Here is a 14,958-nt window from a genome sequence, read left to right as displayed (position 1 = left end):
TTCTTAAAATGTTTTGCTTTTTTTATTGATCATATGTGATGAAAAATAGAATGTAGACAATTCTTCCTTTTATTAATCTTTTGCCAAAATCATGAGGAAAACTATTCTATTTAAAAACAAATAGGAAGGGAGGGAAGGAGGAAAGGAAAAAGAGAGAAGAAGAGAGACAGAGAGATAATCAGAGAGAGAGATATCAAAGGAGGGGGAAAGAAAGAAAAGCCAGTCTGTAAATTAATTGTGGCAAAAGTCCCAGGAGAGGAAAGTCTTGCTCAGTATCATGGTGGAACAAGAAAATTCTTTCCTCATTGGTTCACTCTATGCCCCTTAGGACCTGACCAAGGTAATAAGTCCCTTTATTGGTCCCTAACTGACATTGTTGAGAACCAGGGTGGAATTTAATGATGTGGCATTATTAGGAATTGCTGTTGAGATGTAAATGATCCTATGTTGGTTTATTTAAGTCACATAAAGAACCTAGTTTAGAGGGAAAATTACTTATTGATTATTAGACCAATTAACAGAATAAATTTTAGTGCTGGTATTAACATTTTCCTAAAGTCCAAAAACTGTTGCTCTTAAACTCCGCAGGACACTTAATTGGTCTGGCACTCAAAAATTATCTTCTCTGGAGAGATTTACCCTTAAGGAATTTTTAAAAACAACAAACTATTTGCCAAAAATGGTTCTAAAATTTCTTTCATTTTGGCTTTTGATAGGGGAAAAAAATGCCAGAATAAGATGGTACTGCATAAACCTAATTGCATCAGTAAGGGAATGGAATATTCTACTTTTAATTTACTAAGGAAAAACCCAGAAAAGCTTTGTGCTCAATTAAAGTAGAACCTCTATCATAGACTTCCTTTTTCCTTTCCTTTTGCTAACATCTGTCAATCAATTAAAATCATTCATCATTTATGGGATTTATTTTCCTTAGTTGTAGTTCTTTCCTTATTTGATTAGCCTTTAATTTAAATATAGGGCAAATCCAATAGCCAAACATTTCATATTTACTTGAATTATTTTGATGCCATGGACAAGTTTTTTTTTTTAAACCTCTCTTATTGCTGCTGGCCTCAATCCAGCACCTCAGCCTTAGCCATGGTGCTGTGCTAAATGCCTGTTTTGATCTCCTTGACTGCTCAAGTAACTACTATGCAATGGATTGGCTTAAACAGTGGGAATACATTACCTCACAGTTTTGAGGCTGGGAAATGTCCATATCAAGGCATGATCAGGATGTCATTTTCTTCCCAAAGGCTGGTGTTCTGAGACTAGCGGCTGACGACCCTTGGTCCTGGCTTCCTCTGTGACATTGCAATGCACAGGGCAGCCTCTCCCGGCCTCTCCCTTCTCTTCTGGGTTTCATTGACTTTCAGCTTCCTGCTTCCTGTGGCTTTCTCTCTGTGTCTGTATTTCATTCATTTATAAAGGACTCTAGTAATAGGATAATAGGATTAAGGTGGGCCATTCCTTAACTGAAGTAACCTTATCAAGAAGTTCTGCTTACAATGGTTCACACCCAAAGGAATGTAATAAGTTTAAGACCGTGTTTTTCCTCCCCCCAGGTATATATAGCTTCAAACCACCAAAATACCCACCAAAGGGAATTTCTAATAGATCTGTTAACTGACATCACTATTTTATAGATGGTTTTAAGGGATACTGAAGCCTGAGCAATAATTTGGGCTAAGTCATATAAATAATTATCTATATCTTCCATATGCTTTATTCATATCTATTATGTGCCAAACACTCTGCAAAATTTTTTTAAACTTATGTAAGGAAGGTACAATTCCAATTTTACAAGTAAATAAACAAGATCACAGTTTGTGAGTGGCAGAGCTAGTGCTTAAATCTAAGTCTTTCCCATTTCAAAATCCAACCACTTTTCCCTACACGGCCTGTATGAATTAAAAGGAACAGAAAGTGTGTTTGTACTTGGTTTTTCACTAGACTCAGTCTTTGCATAAAAGTCAGTTAAATATATATGTAAAATTTCAGATTTAAGAGAAGAAACTATGTTTGGTCAAAACCTTGAGTGGTACTGACTGGCACAGCACACAAACGTGGGGGAACCCTGACAGCATTACATGAAACATAACATGTTCCACCTAATAATTTACTTTTGTTGTTCCGAAGGTGCCACATATTTTAAGAGGGAAATCTGCTGAAGGGCATGTATAAAGCAGATCAATGATTTTTTAAAAGAAGGTGAAATAGCTGAGCAGTTATCACTTTGGAGAGGTCTTGTGGGGATAATTTTAGATGTGAACACTGTTTATATTAATGTCTGTGTTTTCCTTTCAAATTGCTTTAGTGTGAACTTTCTAACTCAATATTATTCTTACTGAAGCTTAAAGTACTTATAAAAATCAGAGCTTAATCCTATATAGTTGATTGGCTCATGTCAAAAAGGTAGAATGAGCTTTAAAAATTCATTTGTTCTTTCTTTATTACACAATTGATAGATACAAGAAAATCTTACTCTTAGAATTTGCATGTATTTGGTTATTAGTGAAGTGAGCATTTAGAAATTGTATTTTTTGGCCATTTACAATATATGTGTCTTTTGTCTGTTCACGTCCTTGTCAACATCGTGGTGTGTGTGTGTCTGTTGTGGTGTGGTGTGGTTGTTTTTACCTCTAATGGCTTGCAAGAATTCTTTCTATATTAAGGTTTTAACCATTAGTCTATCATGTTGATAATTTTTTCTCCACTTACCTATTTCACTTTAACTTTGTTGATAGTGTTTTTCTCTTAACTTGCCCTGCTTTTGATTCTTACATAACCCTACTTACTGCTCTGTTCCTTTATGGTTCTTGTTTTGGCATAATGTTTAAAAAATCATTTTGTACCTCAAGATGAGGATGTTGTTAACGTGGGAAAGTGTGTGTGTGCAGGCATATGAGAATCCCATATGTTTTTTATATAACATTTATGTAATCTAAAGCTTCTTTAAAAATAAAAATGAAAAAATATTGAACACCAAAAAATTATGTAGGTGTTCTCCTAGCATTTTATGATTCTCCTTATCATCGTCATTATAATTATTATTATTTCACATTTTAATCTTTAATCCATGTGATGATTTTTGACCTCAAGTTTCAAGATGTCATTCTCACTAAGTACCAGGAAGAAACGCTGCTCTCTTTAAGTAAGGTAGCAACTATGATACACCAGACTAGATAAGGAAGCTCCTTGTCAGGGGAGCTGCTGCAAAGTCTCTCTGCACCTCAGGTTCTTTAGCCTGTTCAAGTAATATGAACTAAAACCTATAAGCTGTCAAATTGATTTCCTCATCCCTATCTCATTATTCTGTTCATGAACTGTGGAGTATCACACTTGTCTCTAATTCTTCAGAAGTTCTTGCCATCACATAACTGCCAATTTGGTTGTGTCATTGTTCATTAGTTAAAAATGCCAGACCGTGTTTAAGACAAAAGACAAGGAGAAATTATAAGTGATCAGTATAGCCTTTCTGAGAGTGTTTGCTAATCTATAAAATGGAGATAACAATACTCATAGGATTGATGTGAGGAATAAATGATGTGATTTATGTAAAAAAATAAATGCTATTAGAATTAGTATCATTAATATTAACATTTCTTCAAATCTGATAAAAGATTTGGTTTTGAAGAGGTTTCATATCTTCTAAGTTAGTGCTTATTTTTTGGGTTTCAATTATCTGCCCTGACTCTGCTTCTATTAGAGGATTAATATAGACCATCTGGGATGTTATTTAGCCTAAGGAAAGGTGGGTGGCTTAGGATGAGTAAACAAACTATGGCATGATAAAGTAATTAAACTTTCTTTTTTTTCCTTATTGAGAAGGATTCTTTTTTTTTGTTACACTCATTATAATGTGCTACCATCAACACCGTCTATTACTGCATATTTACGATTGACCTTATTAAACATTCTACATACATCCAGCATCAGCTCCCGTTCTCAACCCACATTCTGTCTCCCACCATAATTAAACTTTTTTATATATTTTTTTCAAGGCTCAGTCACCAAATATTATCATTTAAAAATGGTTGAGGAGCAGGAAAGTAAAACAGTAATTAAAATATGACTTAGAAATTTGAAAACACTATCTAGGAATACTTAGGGGATTATTGAATACATTTTATTTTGAAATGTTTAGCGTTTTACAACAATACTCTTTGCATTACTGTAATGCAAAATGTTATATGCAAAATGCAGGTGACATTATCATTTCTACCTTATTCATGTTAATTGTTTACGAATTGAATTGCAAGATTGAACTCCAGACTACTTAATCAGCTTTTTAAAATTACTAACAAAATAGAAAAACCAGGTAGAGAATATAAACTGCATCATACCCTGGAGCATATTCAAATTCTTAATTTTAATGGAAATTTCATTTGAGTCAGCAAAAACATACATGGGGCATTGTTCTCTGAACTAATCTAAGTGCCTTAGGTCAATAGCAAGCAATTGAGAGACTGTCACTCCTGTAACTACATCCATCAGGAAAAATAAAGCTGTAATTATGAACTTCCATAGCACTTTTTCAGTGTTGTAAAACTACAGTTATTCTAAAAGGGCATTGTCAGAAGTGGACAAGATTCAGTCTTATTTACCAACAGGTTTCATTGCCTTTGAACAACACTTCAGAATAAAATTGTTTTGAGTTATGCTGGACTCTTAAAATTTATTCAGTGCACCAGGGGAAACCTTAATCTCATGAAATAGTGTGTGTGTTTTAACCATTGAAGAGGTGCATACTCAGTCTACACCCTGAAAACAAGTGGCACATTTACTGTTTTGAGATGTTTATGTTTTTGAAGTCTACATAATACCTGATATTAGATAAAATTGCTCCATGTTAATCATAGGCATTATTAATTAAAAACCACATGCTTTGTAATTAGCCTGTAGGGTTTATCCTCCTGCCAGGACAAGGAAGATTCCCTGGAAAGAAGATGTCACACTGACTAAACTGATGCCGTGCTTGCTCTTAGACAAAAGGCCAAGAAGTAAGGGAGCCAATTGGCTGAAATTTAGCAGTCGGTCAAATGGTTTGTGTCCCTGCTGGATGTAAAAGTAATGGACCAGATGCCAAGGGGGACTCTCTCAGGAAGGAGAAGACACACCAATGGGTTCAAAGTCAAATGAGGAGAAAATATCATCAAACATGGAAATAAATGATAATACAAGTAACAAATGATAAAGGATTGTTTTAGTGATCATATATCCTAAACTATGTAATAGGTATTAGAAATGCAACAGAATTTATGTTATTAAAAGCTTTTCTCTGAAAGCTAGATTATTTTTGGTCATCTCTAATGGACACTGAGGTTGCCTACCTAGTGGCTGCTGTTTTCTTCCCCCCTCCAAAACAGAATTCTAGTTATGCTAAGTATCCACTCCTCCTCCTGAGTCCATCTTCAGCTTGAAGGGTGCCCTGAGTTGCTAATCAGCATTTTGTCTTCCACTGGAAACTGTTGTTTGTCTAGCTGTGGTGGGCATGTGACTAATTTGGACCAATCAGATGAAGCAAAAGATTTTTATTCCACCTTGGAGGAAAGAGTATGTCTCTCTTTCAGCTGGACATGAACAAGGATGCATGGCAGGAGAAGGCTACCAGCCAGGTCATGCTGGGCCTTGTAGGCAAGGTTAAGAACTTACTATTTTACCCTAAGAGCATTAGTTATTGGGATGTCTTCAAGGGGGAGTGAGTGGGTGGGCAATTAGGTTTTGTTTAGAAAAGATCACTTGAAATGCAGTATGGAGAATGAAGTGAAGGGGTCAAGAGTGGACTGCTAGGCATTTTTAAAGCTTTACTAATCACAACAGTCTCCTTGGCAGCTGGTTGCCTTACTTCTCCCAAACTCCAAAGATGAAAATGACCAAAATTGTTTCTATGGTTACTTTCACAGTGAATTTCATGGCTTTAAATGAGATTACATGCCATTGACTTCAAATATATATCTTGAGCTCTGACCTTGCCCCAGAACTGCCAAATTCCCAGTGGCCTCCTTGACAACTTCTCTTGACATCTAATAGACATCTCACAAAAACACCAGGTCCAAAGTTGATCTCCAGAAACTTTTTCTCCCATTGTTTCCAATCCATCAGGAAATGTTGTTGGGTCTATCTGCAAAATCATATCAGAATCTGACCACTTATTGCCACTTCCACTTACCATTTACCATCCTGGTCCAATTCACCAGCATCTCTCAACTGAATTGTTCTAACTTAATCTCAATGCTTTTAACTTTTTCTCTCAACTCCCAACCCCAGTTTCTTCACAACACAGCAGACAGAGATTCCCATTAAAATGTAAGTCCAATTATACACTCCTATGCTTGCAACGTCCAGTGGCTCCCAGTCTCAGAGTAAAAGCCAAAGTCCTTGCTGTGTCTTATAAGGCCTCTGATATCTTCTACTACTCTCCCCCTTGCTTTCTCTGCTTTAGTCACCTGCTTGCCAGTCCTTGAACTCTCCAAGCATGCTTCTACTCTGGGCTCTTGTGCATGCTATTCCTTCAACCAGGAATGTTCATCACTCACTCCTTTCCCTCTTCCAGGTCTCTACCTAGGTGTCATATTTTCCCTTAAGCCTTCCCTAGTTACCCTATTATAATCACAACCCTTTCCTCATCCCTGACACTCCCGTACCCCTTCCCCACTTAATTTTTCTCCATGGCTCTTATCACCGATTGAATTCTATATATTTTACTTAGTTACTCTGTTCAAGTCTTTCTTCTCCCTGTGCACCCCCATCCTACACGCTGGAATAGAGCCCCATTAAGGCAGAGATTTTTGCTAAGGTTGTATGCTGCATATTTAGTGCCTGGAAAAGTGCTTGGCCTGTAGTAGGTGCTCCGTAAGTATTTGCATCTTATTGTCTACTGCCTTCTGGAACAGGCCTCAACAAAAAAATTTTCATCAATTAATCCATATGGTAGGCATTCAATAAAAATTTGTTGAACTAAAAAATTTTTATAGGAGAAGTTGTAGATTTACAAACTAATCATGCATAAAATATAGGATCCCCATACACCACCACACCACAAACATCTTGTATTGGTGTGGAACATTTGTTACAATTGATGATAGCACTTTTTTTTTCTTCTGTGTCTGTATTTATTTTTATTTATACCTCCCCCCACCTTGCAGCTTGCTTGTTGTTTGCACTCTGTGTTCATTCGCTGTGTGTTCTTCTGTGTTTTTTTACTTGTCTCTCTTTTTGTTGCATCACCTTGCTGAGCTGGCTCTCCATGGCACTTGCGGGTCAGTGGCACTCCGCTGCAGATAGCATTTTTCTGTAATTGTAGTATTTCTTTTTTACAGTTGTTATCTTTGTTACAATTGATGAAAAATTATTAAATTGTACCATTGACTATTGTCCATAGCTTATATTAGGTGTATTTTTTGCCATATACCACCCTATTATTAACACCTTGCATTGGTGTCATATGTTTGTTATAATTCATGAAAGAATATTCTTATACATTGTACTATATTCCATTGTCTACAAAAGAGTTCACAGTTATAAAGTCCTATGCTTTATCTTTTAATTTTTGTTCTAGTAACATATTTGACCAAGAGTTTCCCCTTTTAGCCATATTCACCTATGTAATTCAGTGATGTTAATTACACTAACAATAATGTGCTACCATTTCCAAAGCTTTACAATTACTCGAGATAGAAGTTCTGTGCAAATTGTCAACTCCCCTTTCTGTCGTCACCACAGTCTATCCCCTGGTAACCTATTTTCTAAATTGTAACTCTATGAGTTTGCTTATTATAACTGGTTCATATCAGTGAGATCATACAATATTTGTCCTTTTCTGTCTGGCTTATTTCATCTATGTTGTTGCATGCATCAAGTCTTTATTCCTTTTCATGGTGGAATAGTATGCCATGGTATGTACATACCACATTTTGATTATCCATTCATCAGTTGATGGGTACTTGGGTTGATTCCATCTTTTGGTAATTGTGAATAATATCATGAATATCAGTGTACAAATATCTGTTTGAGTCCTTGCTTTCAATTCTTTTGGGTATATACCTAGTAGTGGGATTGCTGAGTTATATGGTAATTCTATACTTAGCTTCCTGAGAAACTGCCAAACTGTCTCCCACAGTGGCTGCACAATTTTATATTCGCATCAGGATTGAATGTGTGTTCCTAATTTGCCACATCCTCTCTGACACTTCTAGTTTTCTGTTTTTTAAAAAATAATAGCCATTCTAGTGGGTGTGAAATGACAGCTTATTGTTGGTTTGATTTTCATTTCCCTAGTAGCTAGTGATGTTGAACATCTTTTCATCTGCCTTTTATCTATTTATATATCCTCTTTGGAGAAATGTCTCTTCAAATCTTTTGCCCATTTTTAAATTGGGTTGTTTGTCCTTTTATTCTTGAATTGTTGGATTTCTTTGTATATTCTGGATATTAAATCCTTATCTGATATGTGGTTTCCAAATATTTTCTACCATGGAGTAGGTGGTTTTCTCAATATCTTGACAAAGTCTTCAATGCACAAAGTTTTAAATTTTGATGAGGTCCCCTTTATCTACTTTTTCTTTTGTTGTGTCTGCTTTGCGTGTAAAAACCTAAGAAACCATTGCCTAATGCAAGATGCTTCCCTATGTTTTCTTCTAGGAATTTTATAGCCCTGGTTCTTCTATTTAGGTCTTTGATCCATTTTGAGATAATTTTTGTATAAGTATGAGATAGGGGTCCTCTTTCATTCTTTTGCACATTGATATCATTCTCCCAGCACCATTTGTTGAAGAGACTATTCTTTTCAAATTGTGTGGATGTGGCAGCCTTACAAAAAAAATCATTCGTTACTGAAGTATGGCCTCTCTAAGCCAAACTCTGCAAATAAACTCACTACCTACCCCCTTATGAGGGATGTGACTCCCAAAGATGAGCCTCCCTGGTACCAAGGGATTGTTACCAAACATTAACCATTAATGCATTTGGAGAAAGACCTTGATCAAAAGGGGGGAAATACTAAATAAAATAAAGTTTTTATGGCTAAGAGATTTCAGAATGAGTCAGAAGGTCATTCCAGAGGTTTTATTTATGCAGGTCTCAACCAGACTTCACAATCTGCCACTGTAAACAAAGCCTCAAACAAAAGTGCTCATGAGGGCCATAGAGATGTCCAGATACCATAGGCAAGTCACATAGCCACCTGAAATTAGCACCCCCTTGGTGAGCTCTATCTGGAAATACATGAAAAACTATTTCATTTATAAATCCCCTAATCATTATTCTTCTACTTCCTTTATTTGAACCTATGCTTTTCAATATACTTGTTAAGTATATTTCTCAGAGACTTAAAGCCCTCGGACTGTTCCTATGCTGGTTCATCCCTGAAACCCAGCAAATCAGCAGCCAAATCCTACTCTCCAGTTCTTCAGGCATGCCCTGGACAACTATTAAAACAATGAAGATGGGCCAGCCCCATCCCAAAAGCAAGGAGTATCTTCAGCTACAAGCAAGACAATTCCATTCCTCTTCCCAGAATATCTGCATCACTTCTCAGTCTGAAGCAGGCAGAGTAGACATTGTCCCAAATTCCTCAATATTGAAGAATGAACAAAAATAAGAATATAACCACTGACTAAAGCAGATATTGTTACTGTAGTTATTATCTTGTGTTAACGGAGTAATTTGTAGCATTGACATAAAAATATAAATTTCTAATTAAGAAAAATCAACTGGCCAAACTCTCAATTTGATTCCATGGGTCAGTATATCTATCCTTGTACCAGTACCATGATGTTTTGACCATTATAGTTTTGTAATATGCTTTAAAGTCAGAAAGTGTGTCTTCCAAGTTTGTTTTTCAAGACGTTTTTGGCTATTCAGGGCTCTTACCTTTCCAAGTAAATTTGTAATTGGTTTTTCCATTTCTGCAAAGAAGGCTTTGGGAATGGACTAAATCTGGAAATCATTTAGGTAAAATTGGTATCTTAATGATATTTTGTCTTCCAATTCATTAGCATGAAATATTCTTGCATTTATTTAGGTCTTCTTTGATTTATTTTAGTAATGTTTTATAGTTTTCTATGGACAAGTCCTTTCTATCCTTTATTAAATTAATTCCTAGATAACTGATTATTTTAGAATTGTTTTCTTGATTTCCTCCTCAGATTGCTCATTGCTAGTGTCTAGAAATACTGCTGATATATGCATGTTGACCTTGTATCCTGTTCTTTGCTAAATTCATTTATTAGCTCTAGTAACTTCGTTGTTGATATTGGGGGACTTTCTATATAAAGGATCACATCATCTGCAAATAGTGAAAGTTTTCTTTCTGTCTTTCCAATTTGGATGCATTTTATTTCTTTTTCTCCTGATTGCTCTAGGTAGAATGTCTAGTACAATTTTGAATAACAGAGGCAAAAAGGAGCATCCTTGTCTTTTTCCAAATCTTAGAGGGAAAGTTTTCATCTTTCACCATTAAGATGTCATCTGTGGGTTTTTCATATATGCCCTTTATCATGTTGAGGAAGTTTCCTTCTATTCCTATTTTTCTAATTGTTTTAATCAAGAAAGAATGCTGAATTTTGTCAGAAGCCCTTTCTGTGTCAATGGCAAAATCATGTAGTTTTTTCCCCCTTCATTTTGTTAATGTAGTAAGTTACATTAATTGATTTTCTTATGTTGACCCACCCTTGCAAACATGGGATAAAACCCACTTGATCATGGTGTATAATTCTTTTAACGTGTTGTTAGATTCAATTTTCCAGTATTTTATTGAGGATTTTTGCATCTATATTCATTAGAGAAATTGGTCTGTCATTTTCTTTTCTTGAGGTATTTTCATCTGACTTTGGTATTCAATTTTTTTGGAGGAGTTTGAGCAGGATTGGTATTAATTTTTTTTTTTTTTTTAATGATTGGTAGAGTTCACCTGTGAAGCTATTTGATCCTGGGCTTTTCTTTGTTGGGAGGTTTTTGATGACTAATTACATTTCTTTACTTTTAATTGGTCTTTTGAGGTCTTCTCTTTCTTCTAGGGTCAGTGTATGTTGTTTGTGTGTTTCTAGGAATTTGTCTATTTCATCTAGCTTGTCTAATTTGTTGCCATACAGTTGTTCATAGTATCCTTTCATGATCCTTTCTATTTCTGTGGGGTCATTAGTAATATCCCCTATCACATTTCTGATTTTATTTATTTGTGTCTTCTCTCCTCTTCTCTTTGTCTGTCTAGTTAAGGTTTTGTCAATTTTACCAATCTTCTCAAAGAACCAACTATTGGTTTTGTATATTCTCTATTGGTTTATTTTTTTCACAATTTCTTTTATTTCTACTCTAATCATTGTTATTTCTTTCCTTCTATTTACTTTGTGAATAGTTTGCTGTTCTTTTTCTATCTCCAGGTGTGCAGTTAGTTGTTTTTAAATGTAAGTATTTAGGGCTATAAATTTCCCTCTCAGTACTGCATTTACTGAATCCCATAAATTTTTATATGTACTGATCTCATTTTCATTCCTCTCAAGACATTAATTGGCACTCTCGCCGGAGCCTCCGGCTGGCCCGTTCCTTCTCGCCGCCGGCTGTGGAGGGGGGGGGGGCCCCCCCAGCACCGCGGCCGCTGGGGCGGCGGCAGCGCAGGCCGGGCCGCACGCGCCTCAGCGACCCCGCGGGGCTGAGGCGGCGCTGCGCCCGGGAGCGTGAGCGCCGAGCTGGCCGCGAGCCCGAGCGCTGAGCCCCGCGGGCCGGGCCTGCCGCCGGCCCCACCCAGCCGGGCCGAGGAGGCCGCGGCCATGGTCGAGACGGAGGAGCCTCGACAACTTCTTCGCCAAGAGGGACAAGAAGAAGAAGAAGGAGCGCAGCAGCCGCGCGGGGGGCGGCCCCGGCGGGAGCAGCGGGGCCGCGGGTGCGGCGGGCGGCGGGGCGGGCGCGGGGGCCCGGCCGGGCGACGGCGGGACGGGCGCGGGGGCCGCGGGCCCCGGGGCCGCCACCAAGGCCGTGACCAAGGATGAAGATGAGTGGAAAGAATTTGAGCAAAAAGAGGTTGATTACAGCGGCCTCCGAGTTCAGGCAATGCAAATAAGTGAAAAGGAAGAAGATGATAATGAAAAGAGAGAAGATCCAGGTGATAACTGGGAAGAAGGTGGAGGTGGTGGTGGTGGTGTAGAAAATCTTCAGGTCCCTGGAATAAAACAGCTGTGGTACAAGCACCTCCTGCTCCAGTAATTGTTACAGAAACCCCAGAACCGGCGATGACTAGTGGTGTGTATAGGCCTCCTGGGGCCCGGTTAACCACAACAAGGAAAACACCACAAGGACCACCAGAGATATACAGCGATACACAGTTCCCGTCCCTGCAGTCCACTGCCAAGCATGCAGAAAGCCGGAAGGATAAAGAAATGGAGAAGAGCTTTGAAGTAGTAAGACACAAAAATAGAGGTAGGGATGAGGTTCCAAAAAACCAGGCCCTTAAACTTCAGCTAGACAACCAGTATGCTGTGCTTGAAAATCAGAAAAGCAGCCACACACAGTACAGTTAAGGAGTGGTCTTTGCTAACCCTTTTAAGGTAACTAGACCACAGCTACCCGCCATGAACAGCCATTCGTCATCTGATCTCTGCTGGATCTACAGCACCCGATGCAGACCCCTCGATATAAGCGATCGGCCCTCTTGCACTGTGGAAGTTTAAGCTGTCACAACTGCTCTTTCTGTATTTTGGATTTAGGGGAGTTTTCATTGTTACGTAAATGTGTGAACTAGATTGAGCGGCATCTTTCATAAGTACTCTGCAAATACAAAAAACAGAAAACACCTGCAGCCAGTGGTCATTTCAAAATCTTTTTATGTTCAGATACTGAGCCTTCGTCAGGGTTGACTACCTCAGCTTTGCTGCACTCACTTGTGGACTTCACGTGGATCACATCTTCTGGATAAGAAGGTTACGGCTATTAAGTGTCGATATGAAACTTGAAACCAGCTCTACTGGATTCCTAACAAATCCTGCAGAAAGTCAGCCATCTGGGTTCTGATCTGCTGTAAAAGATGAAGATTTAAGTGACCTTAATTAACCTGTCCTGTGCCCCACCCTTAAGGAACACTCTTTGTAGTAGGCTGTGGCTGTGTTAGACTTCCTGGAACATGCCTCTCTAAAGAACTGATGTGTTCAGATAATCTGCGTAGGGCTGTGATTTATCATTTAAGCCTTTATTTGTATTCTGAGGTAACCACAAATTAAATTAAACCAAGCTTGGGTCCACCAAGTGGGAAAAGGGGGTTGGGGGAGGGAATAATCTTATTTCGTTTAGTAATTTTTATTTGGGTAGTGCTTTTTCTATTTTCCACAATAAGGCCTTTTTTTGCTTTGACTTGGAACTAGTTCCTTGACAGAGCATATTGCTTGGTTTAGTAACCTGAAATATGCATTAGGATTGTGAAATGTCTCATGAATTTGCCAACCTCTAGAGTGGAACCAAATAGCCTTTGGTTTAAAGGACAGTGGCTGCCAGGGGTCTCTACTTCAGGTACTGCTAAAAGTGTCTAATCAGGTCTAAATTGTTTAGTAAATGGCAGTTGTAACAGTATCTAGCAGGTTTCTGCTCATGCTAAAGGATTCAGTGACCTGTTCACATAAATACAAAGCAGCATGAGCAGAATCTTGCCTAAAACCCTTTTTAAGTTCCATGGATCTTGTGTGATCTTTGACAAGAATTCCAGGTATCATACTTGTGCCCACATTTTAAAAAGTATTGGATGTTCTATAGCTGCAGTGATTGTCCCAGCCAGCTCTATTGTCAGCCTTTGGTGTGTCTCTATGTTGTTCATTTGGAGAGTCTGGGGCAAAAGACAGGTGATGTAGCACTTGTGTTTTTAATAATTACAGCCTAAACAGTCCAGTAGCTTTTAGTCCTTAACGGGGACTTGAAGAAGCTGCCCAGAGTTACTGAAAAGTTTCTTTCCATTTAAAGAGAGATTCTGGTAATTTCCTAGTTTTGTCTCTGGTTCAGTAGAAATATTTCAAAGTGGTATGTGACCACTTGATGCAGAGTCTGGGTTTCTCTATAATAAATCCCTTTGCCAAATGCTGCAGGAGTTGCAGCCTTGCTGCTGGTAAGAGTGAAGCAAGTGGGTGAATAAAGTCATCCCGATGTGGGAGAATTTTCCTGTAGGAATTCAGTCTTGAAAGTGTCAGTGTAGTAATTGGACCCTAGGAGGCTTATGGTTTCTCCTGACAGGACCTACCAGCCACTTCTGGGCAATAGTGGTGGCATTTTTGGAGGTGGCAGGAAGGATGCTGCCTTCTGCTCTATTTGGGTGAGTAGCTGAGCCTGGGAGAGGTTGGATGATTAAAAGAAACAAGGGATTCTTGGTTAAACTGAAGACTCACTTTATTTGGGAACCAAAAACCATAAATAATCTTGGACATTGAGCCACATGTTTTCCCTGAAAGTATGCTTTTCCAGCAAAATCTTATTGGGTGTTATGTTTTTGAGGAATGAACTTAAATGAATATGTGGAAATGTTATTTTAATGGCATCCTGTACTAGAAATCTGAAGCCCTGCAGCAGATTTAAAATTCCAACTCTTGTCACAACTTTTTAAAAGATTGTGAAATTATCAAAATGCACATGAATCAAGTTTTAATATACTGTATGATGGGTAGAAGAGGCTGTCCATTGTACCATTTCTTTCTTTGAATTCTCAGGCATGGTTTTGGCAGTGCAGGAACTCTGTAACATTAACAAATTCAATAAAAATAAATATATGGAAAAAAAAAAAGACATTAATTGATTTTCCTTGCAATTTCTTGTTGGACCCACTGATTGTTTATAAGGTGTTATGTAACTTCCATATTCAAGGTCTCTACCTGTTATTGAATTCCAGCTTCAGAGAAGATGTTGTAACCCAACATGTGGTCTATCTTGGAGAATAACCCATTTCCACTTGAGAGGAATATGTATCCTGCTGTTTTGGAGTACAATATT

General features: G+C 38.0%; 1 pseudogene; it reads left to right on the top strand.

The window, feature by feature from the left end:
- The first annotated feature begins 11,769 nt into the window (after positions 1–11,769).
- LOC101421574 (protein CDV3 homolog pseudogene) lies at positions 11,770–14,752 on the top strand (annotated as a pseudogene).
- Positions 14,753–14,958: the final 206 nt, after the last annotated feature.

This window comes from Dasypus novemcinctus, chromosome 15 (genome assembly GCF_030445035.2).
Source record: "Dasypus novemcinctus isolate mDasNov1 chromosome 15, mDasNov1.1.hap2, whole genome shotgun sequence".
In the NCBI taxonomy this organism is placed as follows: domain Eukaryota; kingdom Metazoa; phylum Chordata; class Mammalia; order Cingulata; family Dasypodidae; genus Dasypus; species Dasypus novemcinctus.
This window is presented reverse-complemented; position numbering and strand designations above follow the sequence as displayed.